Genomic DNA, 15,518 nt, shown 5'->3' with positions numbered 1-15,518 from the left:
AAAAGGCCAACTTTGCAGCAGGAATACTGGTCGGCATTTGGCATCATTCTTCATGTCAAGCTTGAGAGAATAACCGATGTCCCTTCACTTGAGCTGCTCATTTAGCGGTGAAGCAGAGATCAGCTTGACTCTGCAGTTGGCATGATGTGATTGCGTTACCACGGTAATCCGGTAACTGCGGCAGTTCTTTACATCACATTACTAAAGTTAACCACTCCTAGTCAGGCAAAAAGGGAGAAATGCTGTTAACATGAAAATAATGATTGATTGTTATTGATCATTACTCTCACATGGACAAAACCACTTAACCACAATGAGGTATAGTCAAGAATATGCGTTAATATTACCCAACGTTTTAACAAAGCTGTTTGTGTTTACTAACTACTGATGGCCAGTTTGGTATAGCTACTTATTTTCTTTTACAGCTAATCAGCAGGAGAACAGGAAAACAATGGGGGGGGCAAGAGAAGACCAATGGCATGTCAGTATTTTCAGAGACATTGCACACACATGACTTGACTAGTCAATTTCATACAAAGATTACTAAAGAGTTGTGGTTGATTCATTTTCAATGGTTACTAGGAAACGACAAATTTTTTACCAGTGTGGGCTGAAGTCAGTCCTACAAGGCTCAGCGAGAGTGTCTATAAATGCTGATGCTGATGAAATGAATGAGGTGCACACTGGCCCAGTCTCTGTTTTCTAAGGACAGCACCAGCTACCTCAGCTATTCAATATTCAATGTGTCCAGGTAGTTCGACAGCCCTTTGTTATAAAGCAGGGATCAATACTACTAACTTAAATATACACACATAGACACACACGCAGGATCTTTGTGTATGACAGGCAGCTAGTGTGTAGCCAGTGTGTGGTCCGCAGGCCATCACATAGCATCCTGACTCTGCTCTCAACACTCCTGCTGTGATCAAGACTCTTATTATCATCACCAGGCTCTCTGATGCTTCCAAATACAGCAAAGAATACAAAATCAGCACATCAATTCTTTCTTAAAAAAAATAATAAATCCAAAAACAGGTTTATTAACCTGTGGAGGGGAATGCGAAAGCAAAGACCTACAATTCTCATGGGTCCACATTAGTTTGAGTCTCACAATGTTTTGTGAGAGAACAAAGGTTTCCAATTAAAATAACATGATGGGTCCAGAAAACTTGACAGTAATATATTTTCCTAACTGAAACTGCACCTAACCTTAGTCTCAGATGTGGGCAGTGAAACCAACATCTGAGACTAATCTCAAACACTGATCTTAATTTAGGTTGCTTAAGTTGCATAAACCTCAATGAACCCTCAACCTATCTGTAGCTTTATTTGTTTTATTCACCAAACTCTAACCATTAGCACACAGTTTTATGTTACAAACAGAGAGAATGGTATGTCGAATTCCTGCTATCGTCACATAATCATTTTGCAGTAAAGAAGATCATCTTCAACAACGTTTTCTACATTTTAAAATGTATATCCACTTCCCAGACACTCTTGATTGGAAGGAAATGGGTCATTGCTTGTCTCTCAGTTCCTCTGTGACTAAATTAACATCACCTTAGAGTTCTCTAACCAGAATACAGAATATGAGTCCCGTTTTGCTATCATTTAAAAGGCACGAGAAGCTACATGTTCGCACTGGTTTCATAGGAGTTATTCTTGCATGAGTTTTCAGAGTGTAGCTGTAAGCAAAGTAAAGCTGTCTGTCTCATTCTGATGCACCAAGTTGGACTGGACATTACTGTTGCCGATGGGGGAAAACATCCACTGCAACGGCTGTCGATTCTGGTAATTGCTGAGAACTCCAGTTGGAGTGCATTTTTCCTCCATTGACCACAAGGGGCAGCTATGAGCTCATGGGTCTATCTGAACTGCAGATGAAATTTAATCACCTGATTTCAGTTCTAAAAGTCTTTAATCCATAAAGTCATTTATTCACTATAGGACAGAGTGCACCAATGTGAACTGAATAAAAGTAAAATACTTTAGATACAGACATGTAAACAGAAATGCAGATCACTGAGTATAACTATATAACATCAGAGTATAGAAAGAAGAAGCTCAGTGCTTCCTGACACTGCAAAGCCATTGCCTACTTCCTACTAGTAATATCAAGAAGGTGTAGATGTTGTTTTTCACCTGAGGGAATTTTCTAGTAAAGCCTGCAGTTCTAATACAGATTTGATGTAGCACTAGACACACCTTAGAAATGGACTCTGTTGCTTCCCCTATCTGGAAAAAAACTGAAATTACATGGAAAAGTTATAAACATTACATCAAATTACATTTTAAAATATGATATTAAATGTTAAAAAGTATCACATTAAACTGCTTTGATGTTGCATAGAGTAATAAGAAAGAAATATTTGTCTCATTCTTTATAAACTGAAAGTTCAGGCAGGTCATTATATCATTAAAGCACCAGTGCACACAGGGAGCCACGTACAATTTTGATAAAATGGCATAATTTATGTCTTTGATATGGCTATAGTTATTACTCTTTTGCTCAGACTTCTTTCACCTTTACTTTATATATATATATTCATTTGAAATTATTTTGTACAAGGAGAAATCATTTCTCTGTGTTCAGAGGATGATTATACTGTGGTTTGAAAGTGACTCTCCTAAATACATGCTCACAACTCATCGCAGATGCAGATTATTACAAAGTACTTCCAATTTCAACAAACTGTCTTATGCATATGACATCTCCAAATGTTGCACATCAGCACCGCAACCTCAAAATGTCTCAGTTTTTGGTAGCAACACAACATTCTCACTTGGCTTAGAGAGTCGCTGACTTGACTTTAAACACAGCCCTGAATCTCAAAGAATCTGTTGCTTGCAGACACATCTACAGAGGACTTGCTCTAAACACCATGTGGCGCCTGGACTCCTATACAGTATACTGTATATAGTAAGCCTGTGCTGAGCAAGTCACACTCACATCTAGCTTCATGTCCACAAGTCATGCAATAGTACTTGTGAACATATTCAAAGTCAAAGTATGAAAAATAACACAGGCTGCTCTGTATACGTGCAGCTGTATAACTGTGGACACTCTAAACTTGAATTTTTGGCCACCAAAAAACACTGTGTTCACAAGTTATCTTGTCTGAAAATCAAACATGGAAAAGAAACAAGCAAAATGTAAAAAATTGGATTTTATTTAATTAAAAAGGAGAGCCTTCAAGGATTATTCCCAGAGCACATGAACACACAGCAAAACAGCAACAAGTATCACCTGTGGAACAACGTGCAGCAAACTTTTTAAACCAAATACAGAAGCTGTAAATGGATGGTGTTCTGGACAACTGGTACATTTACTTTTTCTACTACAAACCAAGTTTGATTTAATTTTATGCACATTTAATAAGGCTGAGTGGGCCTAGACACTTTTCAAACAGTAAAATGGTTATTTGTAAAGCCTTAACAGCCACTCCACAGACTGTCCGTCCATTTTAATGCTTTCACACCTTCCAAACAAAACCTTTTTGTCAAACTAGTTTTATAAACAGACAGGTGTTGTGCTATTTCCATTACACTGTAGGGGTATCCATTATACTTCTCAGGAGATCAAACCACAGTTAAAATGAGGGTGAACATTGGACTTCCATTCATCAGGTGGACACATACATGACTAAGTGAATGTTAATGTTCCTCTCTGTCTGTTTAGTAAGGTGGTAATCTATCAAATGTTATGTTTACAGGTTGATCCGCTGCCTCCAATTGGCCGAAAAGGCTTAAATCTCAGTCAGATACTTCAATCTGGTAGCTTTGAATAGCTTTAACAAACAGCTCATCCATTTAGCTCACGCTAGCTAAAACCACTGTTCATCCAACAAAACCACATCAGAATGAAGAGTTCAGGCCACGTTTTGAGGTCACTCAGTGTTTAAGGAAATCATTGACCTTGTTGATGGGGTTGCTCACAATGTGACAGCGGAGTTAGTGACTGGAATGAGTTGACTGGCACTGACACCTCATTTCCAGGCAGCCACTGCAATTGTTATTACAGCGTGTTTGAATGTGGTTTTATATTAGTGTCTCTACCTCAAGCACAGAGCTTAGTAACATTATTTTACATAAAAACCTGCAGACCTTTAGTCTTCCATGTCCAGCCTGTCCCCTCTGGTACAAATGTATTTCGTGTGTGGGGGCGGGGCTGTATATGCAAAAGCTCTCAACCGTGTGTGTCCTTACAGTGACCTACATATATGGTATTTAGTCAAGTAGTTTGGACAATGAGAGTTAATGCATATTAAGATCTGCACCACATGCAAACTAAACAACATCCAGGCTTTGATCTGAATGGGACGTAAACATACGATTTAAAGCTCTGAGCTCTTTCTGCATTATACTGGGGCCATTTACAAGCAGGCTTTTAGTGGTGTGTAATGGTTCACAGGAACTGACAAAGCACACAACAGGACATATACATCGTAGGTCATGTAATCCCTGCCCCCTATGCTTGACCCCAACACACACACATATACACACAAACACTCAGTGGGGCGACCCATTCCCAGCAATTACAAAGCCTCAACCAACCTAATCCACCATGCAACCTGAGCTGCTTTAATCTTAACAAAGGGGAGATAATAGATGTTGAAATGTGTGTGTGTGTGAGGGGGTGGGGGGGTGGGCTGGAGGGGCGTTGACTTATCCTACTTTTGGGGACACGTTTCAGACTTGGAGATGGCTTGTCCAATTGGGGACCCAAATGATTTTTGGGTGAGTGGTTAAGGTCAGGGTTAGGGTAAGTCTCCAGGAAATGGATGTAAGAGTGTGCGTGAGAGATATGCATTTGGTTTCACTATCATGCAAAACAAAGTTTGAGTTTAACATCTTTAGAGAAAGTAAAGTGTGCTCGTTTAATCTCTTCTGTCTTTCTTTGAGTTGGGCAGGTCCTCACAAGAATATGTTTCAGTTCGTGTTTCAGTTTGTGTTTCAGTTTGTGTGAGCTCTGATGACTGTTGCCATGTACATCAACAACAATTAGTGATGGATAGTGTTGTCGGTACCAGATGGTACTTTAGGATTTACAGTGTTATGTAACCAGAGAGAGAGGGCTTGGGGTGGGGGGTCAGCAGGACTGAGGAAGATGAGAGACCTGACACAACATGAGCAGCTTTTATCACACACCAGCAGACCCAAAACACAGCGGGAGACAGTTTGGAATTTTATAAAATCATTGACCTGAAATCCTGCAAGGGAACGTCAGAGTCTCTTCCTTTGGTGGTCTAACTTTCTCTGGACAGAAGGAGTGGACACTTTTATATTTTGCTAGGGCTGCAACTAATGATTATTTTCATCACAATTGATCTGTCAAATAAATCTATAAACTGCCACGAAATAGTGAAGAATGTCCATAATGTTTTCCCAAAGCAGGTGACCAGATGTGACCAGTCACAAAAAGTCACTAATAACTAAAAAGCCAGAATGTTTATCTAATTATTTTACTTTTTAAACATCTTCCTACATGATTATCTAAATGCTACTTCAAGGTTTTTTTCTACTTCTGGAGGAGAATAATTAAAAATGCTTTAATTCTATTTTTATATTTTAGTGTAAAACATCTGATTTGATGATACCAAGTCTAGGAAATACCAGAATCAGAGACATGTGTAATTTTTAAAAATGTAATAGTGCAGACAAACAGAGAAAAGCAACAGATCCTCACGTTTTTAGAAGCCGGAACTATCAAATGTTTGTTATTTCTTCTTGATCAATGGCTTAAAGGATCAGTCAGAGTTAGATAGTGTTAGATTTCATTCACAAGTGGCAAACCAACAACTGAATTAAACTGGATAAAATACCTGAGTGAAAGACTCAAGGAGTGGCATTAAGTGGAGATTTACATGTAGATAATACTTGGAAATGTGTGTAGGCTAAAGAATCCTTAAAAGCTCAGTCATACCAGCATTATTAAGTATAAATGAAGTAAGTGAACTTTAACTTGTCTTTGCAAACCATCACAGGGATTCTCCTGATCACTGGGTTCCATATTTTCTACTTGCCATTCCTACAGTCTTTTTCAGTTATGTTTCTCATGCTGTGATTGCTGGTTGTGTTCACATAATGTTTATACAACCCCTACTCTGATGTATACCTTCTTTTCTTTGCCCTAATCCTACAGTAGTACCAGCTGCTACAACAATCTCTTTCAGGGATCATTAAAGACCCCAAATAAATAAAATTTTCATCCAGCTCAATGCTTCAGTTCATAAAACTTTACTCTCAACTGGGCATGTGGGGGCTCTGCTGGACACAATAACAGAACAAAAAGTCTTATCATGTGTTATACTAACATTTTCAAAAAAGGTTTTTCTTAAGAAAGCAAATGGAGAAGTAACATTTACTTGTTAAGGTTGAAACAGGAAAACTCAACTCTGTTTTGGAAAAAGGCTTCAGTCTGACTTTGTCTGCCATTGTAAAAGCTGCTTTGTGTGTGACGGTGTTTACGGGGGTCTGTAGTGGTGCTCTGTTTGCAGTTCTGTCATTCACAAGGACATTTTATCATGAGAACCCCTGTTTTATGGCTGCCAGAGAGCTGAGAAACAGCAGGAACACACACAGGCAGAGACAACGCTTTTGTCACTCGCCTTTGGAATGTAGAAGACCATTACTATGCAAATCAGCAAACATCTACCCTTGTAAACTAGTGTGTGTTTACATGAGTTTGTAAGGGGTAAGGACATGGTTAAAAGAGTGTAAAAACACACAAACAAGACAAAGCTCAGTTCATAAAAAGCTTCCTGTTGAAATGAACATCTCAGCCCTGATCTAATCATCCACTTTAATTTGCCCACTTGCATGCATTTGTCTCACCCCCTTTTTCTATACATTACATCCTCCTTCTCACTGTGGGGATCAGTGTAGCTTCCTCTTATCTTAATCTCTTCTACAAGGGATGAATCCAATTTGGAAGCAGTTTAGGAGTCGAGTGAGAAAAATCAACTCGTTTCAGAAACCACAATCAGATATTTATGTTCAGCCAGCTCCAGCTACCACATCACTCTTTTCTATGTCAGGTCCAAAAGTGACCGATTTCAGCACTCTTTGGGCTCAAACTACAGCTCCGGCTGATAAAGATAGAGGGAGTATAAGTCTTTATTCACAAAGTAACCATTTCAACACTGTGCTCAGAGATACAAATCCATATATATATATTATAAAAGGTATTCATAATATGATAAGCACTCATTTTCTACTGCAGTGCAGAAAACAAAAATCAACAGTAACATCTCTTTCAGGGTTTATATGCTTGTAAACCTGGATAAGACCTCATGGTTAACTGTTTTTAGTGAAAATATTTTCTACAAGAAAAAGAAATAGTGCCTATGTTAAATGAGAAAATATGTCTTTGTAGTTTGGGTGAACTGACCTTTTAAGAAGATCTGAATGATGTAATAATAGGAATTATGGTTTGTCATAAGATGATTGTTTCCGGCTGTTAAAGATGTTGGTAGCATGTGTGTGTGCTCAGTTATTATCTAAACTGAACCATTGAAGTTTTAAATGGTCTACAACTAGATCAACAAATACTTTAAAAACCAACCTGATCTGAAAGAGATCAGTCAGATATGATCTTAATACATCCAGAGATAATTGGACCGGGTCCAAACTGTGGTCAACCCAAACAGATCCAGACAGGCAGAGATCAATAATACTTGCAACAACATGATGCATCAACAATGAACAAGCAGCAATACATATCTGCTCAGATCCACTGTGGCACTAGAAGTACTGACACTTAGTTTAAATCTGATTATCATTATGAACTAACATGACTTGGGTTAGGTCTTGGTTACCAACCATTTACATCCATCATTTTTGCCTTGAGAGAAGAATCTTTTACATTCCAGAATGAGTTGGGGCAACTGATGGTATGGCACTGATTTCAGCTTTAAGAAATCAAGCTCTCCCCGATGAACTGTCCAAGGTGTCCCCCACCTTTCACCCAATGACACCCCGCCTCCTGTAACTCTGCACACAATCAGTGGCTACAGAAAATGGATGGATGGACCGAAGTTCAGTGTTAGCAGTTCACAGCCTTGATAGTGGGCGGTGGCTAAAAAAGGAGCATTTGTACAGTACATTATCTAACCGAGCGGTATATATGATGTACAAGGGCATGGCGAGTGGAGAGCACTTGGTTTTATGTGGTCTACTGTCCTCAGGGAAGCACTGTCAGTAACTCACATTAATAACCTTACTAGTCATGCTCTTGCCAGTCGGGTTGCAGCTCCCTTACAACAAGTCTAACCAGTCAATAATTAACAAATTACAGATATATGACTCATGGTACTATTTCTACTGTTCCAGGCAAAATATGTAGTATTTTCTATTTAAAGCATCTCACAGAGGAATACGCTGAAGATAAAAACTGGGCCAGAAAACATGTAAAAAAAAAATCTGACAACCCATCTAGAGCAATGTAATAAAATCTCTCTTTGAAATACAGCCTCTTTTACTCTACTGTTTTATCACAGCAGAATGTCCTGTCCAATTCAATCCAATGAACCATAATCAAAAAACTAATAAAATTGAACAACTTAGCCTCTGTCTTTGTACTCTTACACCATTCAACAGTTCTCTGTGAAATACAGTTCACACCAGTGGTTGGTTTGTGAGGGAGTCAATTAATTAACTATTCAACTTCAAACTACTTTTTGCCGACATATACTCTGTATCAAGTGCTTCTGCTTCTCCTTTTACCTCCAATTAAAGCAGACAAAGGCTGATGAGAACCACTTCACACCAAACAAATAAGACAGTCCCTTTTGGAAAGATAGTTCATGTTTGCCTTTGTGTTTTTTACAACCTGTGAAACAAGGTGTGGGTAAATAAGTGAGTTAAGAGACTACACATTCTTCCTGTTCACTCTTCCTATATGGAAGTTATCACAGCTGCCCTGTCAAGTACCCACACCTCCAGCTATATTAATTGTTCTTTTCAGAGAAATCCCTTTATCTGCACATGTGCAAGTTTAGGTGACTCTGTTTAATACCATCCACTTGCATTTTCCAAAGTCTAACCAACTCTCTCAATCTAAATTGCCTCTTCTATTTGGAGATTTTCTTCGCTTAAAATATGAGGGTGTTGACAGTTACTTATCACATAAACCTAAAAAAAGAGGAATACAGCACCCAAAAATGTATCTTGTGAGTAACTAATCTTCACCGCCTGTGGGCTTAAAAGGTGCTTTGAAAGGTGTAAAGCTTGCATGAATGTGAAGGATGGCAGCTACGGTTGGCTTGTTGACGCAGCAGGTATGATTGATTCCAATGAAGACCTGTCATAGCAAAAAACAAACCTTCAAGAGACCACTCCTGCAGTATAATCCATTTGTCCACCATTATGTTCAGTATGTTCCATATGACCAGCATTAGTCCTGCAACTAATGATTATTTTCATAATTGATTAATCTGTCAATTATTTTCTTGATTAATTGATTTGTTGTTTGGCCCATGAAATTGTGAACAATATCAATCACTGTTTCCTACAGCCCAAGCGGATGTCCTCAAATGTCTTGTTTTGTCACGACCAACAGTCCACAACCAACAGATATTCAGTTTACTGCCATAGAGGACTAAAGAAACCAGCAAATATTCCCATTTAAGAGGCTGGAATCAGAGAATTTGAAGATGATTGATTATTTTGTACTGTCATTGTTGAAATCCACTCTAACTATTGTGAATCTGAGCTGTGGTCCTTTAAGCTATCCTTTCAACATAGAGCACAATACTGCAGTTACACAATAGACCTTAATATCAAGGTTTTGAAGCCAGGTGAGGCACTTTTTCAGTTATTTCGGTTTATTTGAGGTTTGGTGGCAGCATGTTGTGAAGCATGCGGCCCTCAAAGCTTAAAATGTCTCCACTTTAGCTGTATCAGTGTGACAACAGTCTTTGAACCAGGAACTACCTTGGCAAAGCTCCTGAGTGAGATTATAGTGTGTTCTCATCATGTGCGAGTATTCCTCCCTTCACTGCTGATATTTTATTTTCAACAAAGTTCTCCTCTTTGTTACCTCGGGTCAGCTACTGTATCTAACTATGGTGACCAGACGTCACCAGATTGTCCCGGTTTCAAGCTGGGTGTCCTGAGTCCTAACAAATATCTGTAGAACCCTAAAATGTTGATGACTGATGCAGACTGCATGGAAGATTATAGGGGTAAAACAACACACATCCCTGCAGTCTACTTACAAACAGACTACCTAAGGCAAGCTAAGAGGATCGTGACTGACCCATCCCATGTTCTATACACTGAGTACCAGCTACTTCCCTCTGGTAGAAGGTTCAGAGTCCCTTGTAGAAGACAATAGATTTAAAAATTCATTTAACCTGGTGTCAATAAAACTTTTAACTAGTAGCAGATAAGGCTGGGATGTGCACTGGAAGATCTTTTATGTAAGAGATTTTCAATGAAAAATGGATTTTCTATATTTTTTTTTTTTTTTTTTTTGATTGATGTGTTTGTCTTCTCTGTTTGCCTTGGTACTTTTACAACCTTGGTATTTATTACCAATAAACTTGGTTATTTATCAACACTTTTGTTTATTTTCTGTATTTGAAATGTGGTTTTAGAACCTTGTTTGTTATTTATTAACTCATTTGTATTCTTTTCTGAATATGAAATCTTGTCTTTTTATGGCTGCAGCATGGGTGAAGAGCCCAAGACAAATTTCCCACTCTATGGGACAGTTAAGTTAATCTTGAACCTTGAATTATGATTAAGGTTCCGATGTTTTAATCTTTGTAAACTTGCAACCAGCTGGTGGTATAGTGTTGTGAAGATGTAAGTCAAAGTTATTTGTATGTTATAGTCTAAAAGTTATTTATAGGCCACAAAGAGATTGTTTTGTTGGAAAAAAAAAAAATGTTGACAGAGAATGTGTCACTGTCGGCCATTTAGCCAGCAGCCTGCACTTGTGCAAACTGACAAATACCTTGGTGGATTTTGGGAGACAAAACATAATATTTCATCTGCTGAGGTGCTGTCCATGGTGTTGAAAGGTAGGCTTGGTAGGTGTGCTAAACCCTGAAATAAGTGTCCCCCATCCTGATGAAAATGCCTATGTGCATAAACACATACATGTGCACGTGCATGAATGTGCGGTACACTTAAGGCTCCCAGTTTGGGGGTTTGAACATAGTCACCCTATATCTAACACTAATTAGACAGCTTGAAAGTTGCTGTAGGATCAAAAAAAGCGTCTCATCTGATTTCAGTCAAAATGGTAAATCAGTCTCCAGCATTTCGACATGCTGCCACATCTTTTCATTCTTTCTTACCCGGCTTTGATGAACAGCAATCTAGTGTATTTGCAAACACAACACATTGGGCCCAGAGAGCTGTAATTGGAGAAGCTGTCAAGCCAGCCGAGAGGAAGGCTGAAGTTGTCTTCAAACAACAATTTAGCGGCTCTCTTCCAGACAGATGCAGCTGAACACCTGTCAGAGGATAACTGTTCATTTGATGTGAATGCTTTCTGCAGTGTGTTAAAAGCTGATGCTATTCACATGCACACCAATTTGGTATGTGCTGTTGCCTGGAGTTATGGACAGGGAGGTGATAGCTAACTGTTATGGCTGTCTAATATCCCAACCATGCACATACTGTATTAACAGATTCCTTCAGTCCATGCTTTTCCATGCGATTATACACACTGGTGATGATGCAGGTCTACAGGTTAAAAAAACAGACCTGGTCCATGTTTGAATCAGCAAATCGTCTGGGAAAACATGGACGGTAAATGTGCTTTCCATGGAGAAATCATATACACACAACTTTACCTCAGCCACACTTCTGCTGCTTAATCCACTTAATGTACCTGACGATGCACCTGGACAAAATCAGTGTTATCACCTTCTACTCACACACACACACACACACACAAACACACACACATGCATACAGAGCACAAAGACCATTGTCAGGGCAGTTGTCGGACATCAACGTAAATTAGCACACAGAGCAGTTTAAGGGCTTCATTAGCATCCAGAGCTTCTATAATTAAATGTGTGTGAGTGGCTGGCCTGTCAGATGACATCATGTACTGACTGTTTTTAAAACTCATCGCCTTAATAAGACTATTCACTACAACTGATATGTGATAATAGCATTTGCACCATTTCTCTGTAGATAGCTCTGTGTGGTTAACTCCCTAATGACTTTACATACAGAGTAATCATGAACAACCGGTAGTATTGTAGTATTGCAGTAATGCGATTAAACACAATATTATTAAGGAATATGCACCATGAGCACATAGCATGAACTAATGGTGTGAATTCCCTTCCAACTGTTTAATTAACCAAATTATCTAAAACAACTGACACATAGTCAGCCTGTGACTTTTGGGCCCCAAGAGCAGTTTTTCTGGTTGGTAATCCAGCCGTGATGTTCAAATGTTAGCATGTCAACATAGTCATCATTAGCTGTTTGGCCCACGGTATGAACTGCTAGTACAATGAAGGTTACATGAATATGAACATGTAATATGTAGCAGTAGATGAGACTCGTCTTTTAGTTGTAGTCCCTGTCGTAAAAATAATCAAAGCACGGTAGGAGATATGACGATCGACTGTACACATTTGTCTACCGTCAGAGATTTTGTCATACTGTTTATACCGTGGTAACTCTTCTTTTAACATCTCTGGTTGTATTAAGCCACTGTGTGCAGTGTTTCAAGTCAAAGAGCAGGAAAGGTTAATGGTTTTATTGCTATATTTTTTATTTCAATGTGATGAAACAGCGTAATGTGTAAAAACAGACATTCCTGTCTGGTTATTTTATTCATAAACTATTTCTCAACTAATGTTTCATAAAACCTATTATATCAGGATAAATATTGTATACTGTGTGAGGATTTGAAAATGGAAACCTTAAAAATATAGTTTCTTCCTATTTTCAAAGCAGCCTGGAAGTCCAACAATGTCATAAATCTTTGAAATTGTTATGTTCAATGACATCACAAGGGTTTAACAATCAATAATAATCCACTTGTTTTCACTTCTTACAAGTCATTAAAAATTGTAAATTGTATTCACATTTTGGTCTCCCACCAGCAAGTTCTGTTACACTTTGTCAACAACAGCTCCTCAGTCTTAGATAACGTTCCTCCACTAAAAACAAGATGCCATCAGTACGTCCTCTTTAAGGATGAAAGAATTCAAGAATGAAAGAAAACATTTTAACAGCTAAATAAAAAAAAAAGCTAGAATTTCAGAGTGTCTGATAATCACCAGCTAATGAAAGACATATGATCTCATATTTAAAAGACTGAAGATGTAAGCCCTAAATATATCTCTGAACTCCTCTGAGCGAGCCCATATAATCCCAGATTTTTATTTAGTACTTATCAGTTGCACTGGGAAGACCTCATCCCCTGCTGTTTTCTGCAAAACTGACTGCTGATCAAATTAAGGTCATCAGTTCCCTGCAATTCTCTTGTCCTGTCCTCATATTGATATTTGTGCCAGTTGAGGCTGATCCTTCCATCGTACCAAACTGTTTTCCAGTTATTTTAACATCATACCAACAGTTTTAGGTCTGCTAGTATTCAGATACATTATACTGTACATTATATGCCTAATTTGATATTTACATATTTACAAATTAAGAGTAAAAGGAAGTTTTTCTAATCTTTTACCCCCATTTTCTATAATTGAAGTTGACAAGCAACATCCTCTATCATTAGGTTTAGGGTTAGGGTTAGGGCATTAGGGTTAGGGTGTCTTCTATCTAAAATAAGCAACAACAACAAAAAAAACTCCTCCCAAAGAACCTTTAACATAGAGAAAAAGTAAGAAAACATCAGGAAGAGCAACAGAGGAGGGATTCCTCTTCCAGGACAGACAGACATGCAACAGATGTTGTATGTACAGAATTGACCAAAATAGCAAACGACGACAGAATTATATACAGATGGATAACTTACATGAAGAATGTGATGAGAGCATTCACATTAAACAATAGACATCAAGTGACTGTAGAGAGAGCGGGGTACATAACTGGCATCTCCTTGTTTTTGTTTGATAGATATATATCCAGCTCACCCTGCCAGTAGATCGAAGTGATATTTATAAATTGTCTTCTTTGCATGAAAAACTGAAAAAAAAATAATTCAGCCAAATAGAAGTTGCCCTCATTCAACTTTATGAACACATTAAGCTTGTTTCTGAGGCCTAATTCAGAATGACACACTAAAATACTTGTTTATTCAGGCTTTTGTGCTCATCTCAGGAGTATTGCTAAACTTAGATCCATCCTGAGTTTCAGCGATACAAAGGATTACACGCCTTTATCTCTTCTTGCCTTAACTGCTGCAGTGCCCTGTTTGTTTGCCTTAACCAAAAAGAGAACGCCTCCAGTGTGTGGTGAGAGTGCTGAAGCAAGGCTTTTACCTACAACAAAGAGAGAGGCCAAATATCTTCCTCTCTTCACTGATGGGCTTCACTGATTTTTTGTAGTGATTATGTGCTAATGTTTTCCTGGCTTGGCTCCGGGTTATCTCTCTGAACTTTTGACTGCTTAACAGACTACATATTGCATGACTGACCTGACTGTGACTGTGTCCAGGATAAAGACTAAAGGTGACTGAGCTTTGGCCATCATGTGGCTTTGGATTGGCCGTCCTGAACAACTCACAACAGCTGGCAGTGTCACTATCTTCCTCTATAAATCTCTACCTGACATTTACTTTATCTGAAAGCCTTGAAATCTTGTTTTCTTTTGTTTACTAATGTGTTATAATGTTATCTCGTCTGCTACTTAATTGTATCTTCCTACATTATTTTTTTTCACTCACTCTTTCTTGTATTATCTGTTACAGACGCTCTTATTCTCCTTTCATCCTTTGTATTGATCTATGTCATCTTTTATTTCTCTTTAGTGAGACACTACAAATGTTGTTTGACAAAAATAATCTTACATCTGCTTATGTTTTTGGGAGCTTTCAATCGTGTTTCACGCTCTTCCGCGGTGGATGGAATTTTGATGTAGTTGAAAGCTCTGGAAAATACTAGTAAGTGGGAGAATATAATTGTTTTTTATCCGAGTGGTGTTTGTTTTATTATTTTATGTCATGTTTCAAACAAATCTTTTTATGCTCTTAGTTTCTACTCGTATTCTGATATTTCTACCGTGCTCTCACATTATTTTTGGCATCTTGTTGAACTGTGAACTGAAAAAAACATGCTGATGAAGTGTTAAATCACAGGACACACCCTGTGAAAGTCCTACAAATGCGGGCGGTTAAATGGAGCTGATTTTTTATTTTTCCACATCCAGGTAGCCTGGGGGCATGCACTACAGCTCACTACAGCTGTCAGAGTTTACAACAGCATTTCTGTCTCCAACAAGCTCCACAAATGACAGGATATGATTAGCTTTAGACTAAAGACAGTAAGGTTAGGGTCAGGACCACCCTGGGAGTCGTATCCAGCCTGAGAGGCAGTGTTGCCTTAGAGGCTAAATTCAGGGAAACAGAGCCCCCTATTGTG

The 15,518-nt window shown here is 38.4% G+C and overlaps 1 protein-coding gene across 2 annotated transcripts in view; it reads right to left on the bottom strand.

The window, feature by feature from the left end:
- Window positions 1–15,518, bottom strand: part of LOC122993810 (cadherin-6-like) — an 81,719-nt gene that overhangs the window by 63,425 nt on the left and 2,776 nt on the right. The window contains exon 2 of one of the 2 annotated variants that reach the window (XM_044368262.1): window positions 2,206–2,246. The exons of the other annotated variant lie outside the window; for it this stretch is intronic. The gene's annotated coding sequence lies outside the window, so the exon portion shown is untranslated. The remainder of the gene's footprint in view (window positions 1–2,205; window positions 2,247–15,518) is intronic. 2 annotated transcript variants of the gene reach the window in all.

Source organism: Thunnus albacares, chromosome 12 (genome assembly GCF_914725855.1).
Source record: "Thunnus albacares chromosome 12, fThuAlb1.1, whole genome shotgun sequence".
NCBI lineage: Eukaryota > Metazoa > Chordata > Actinopteri > Scombriformes > Scombridae > Thunnus > Thunnus albacares.
Note: the sequence above shows the minus strand (reverse complement) of the source record. Positions and strands in the feature narration are given on the sequence as shown.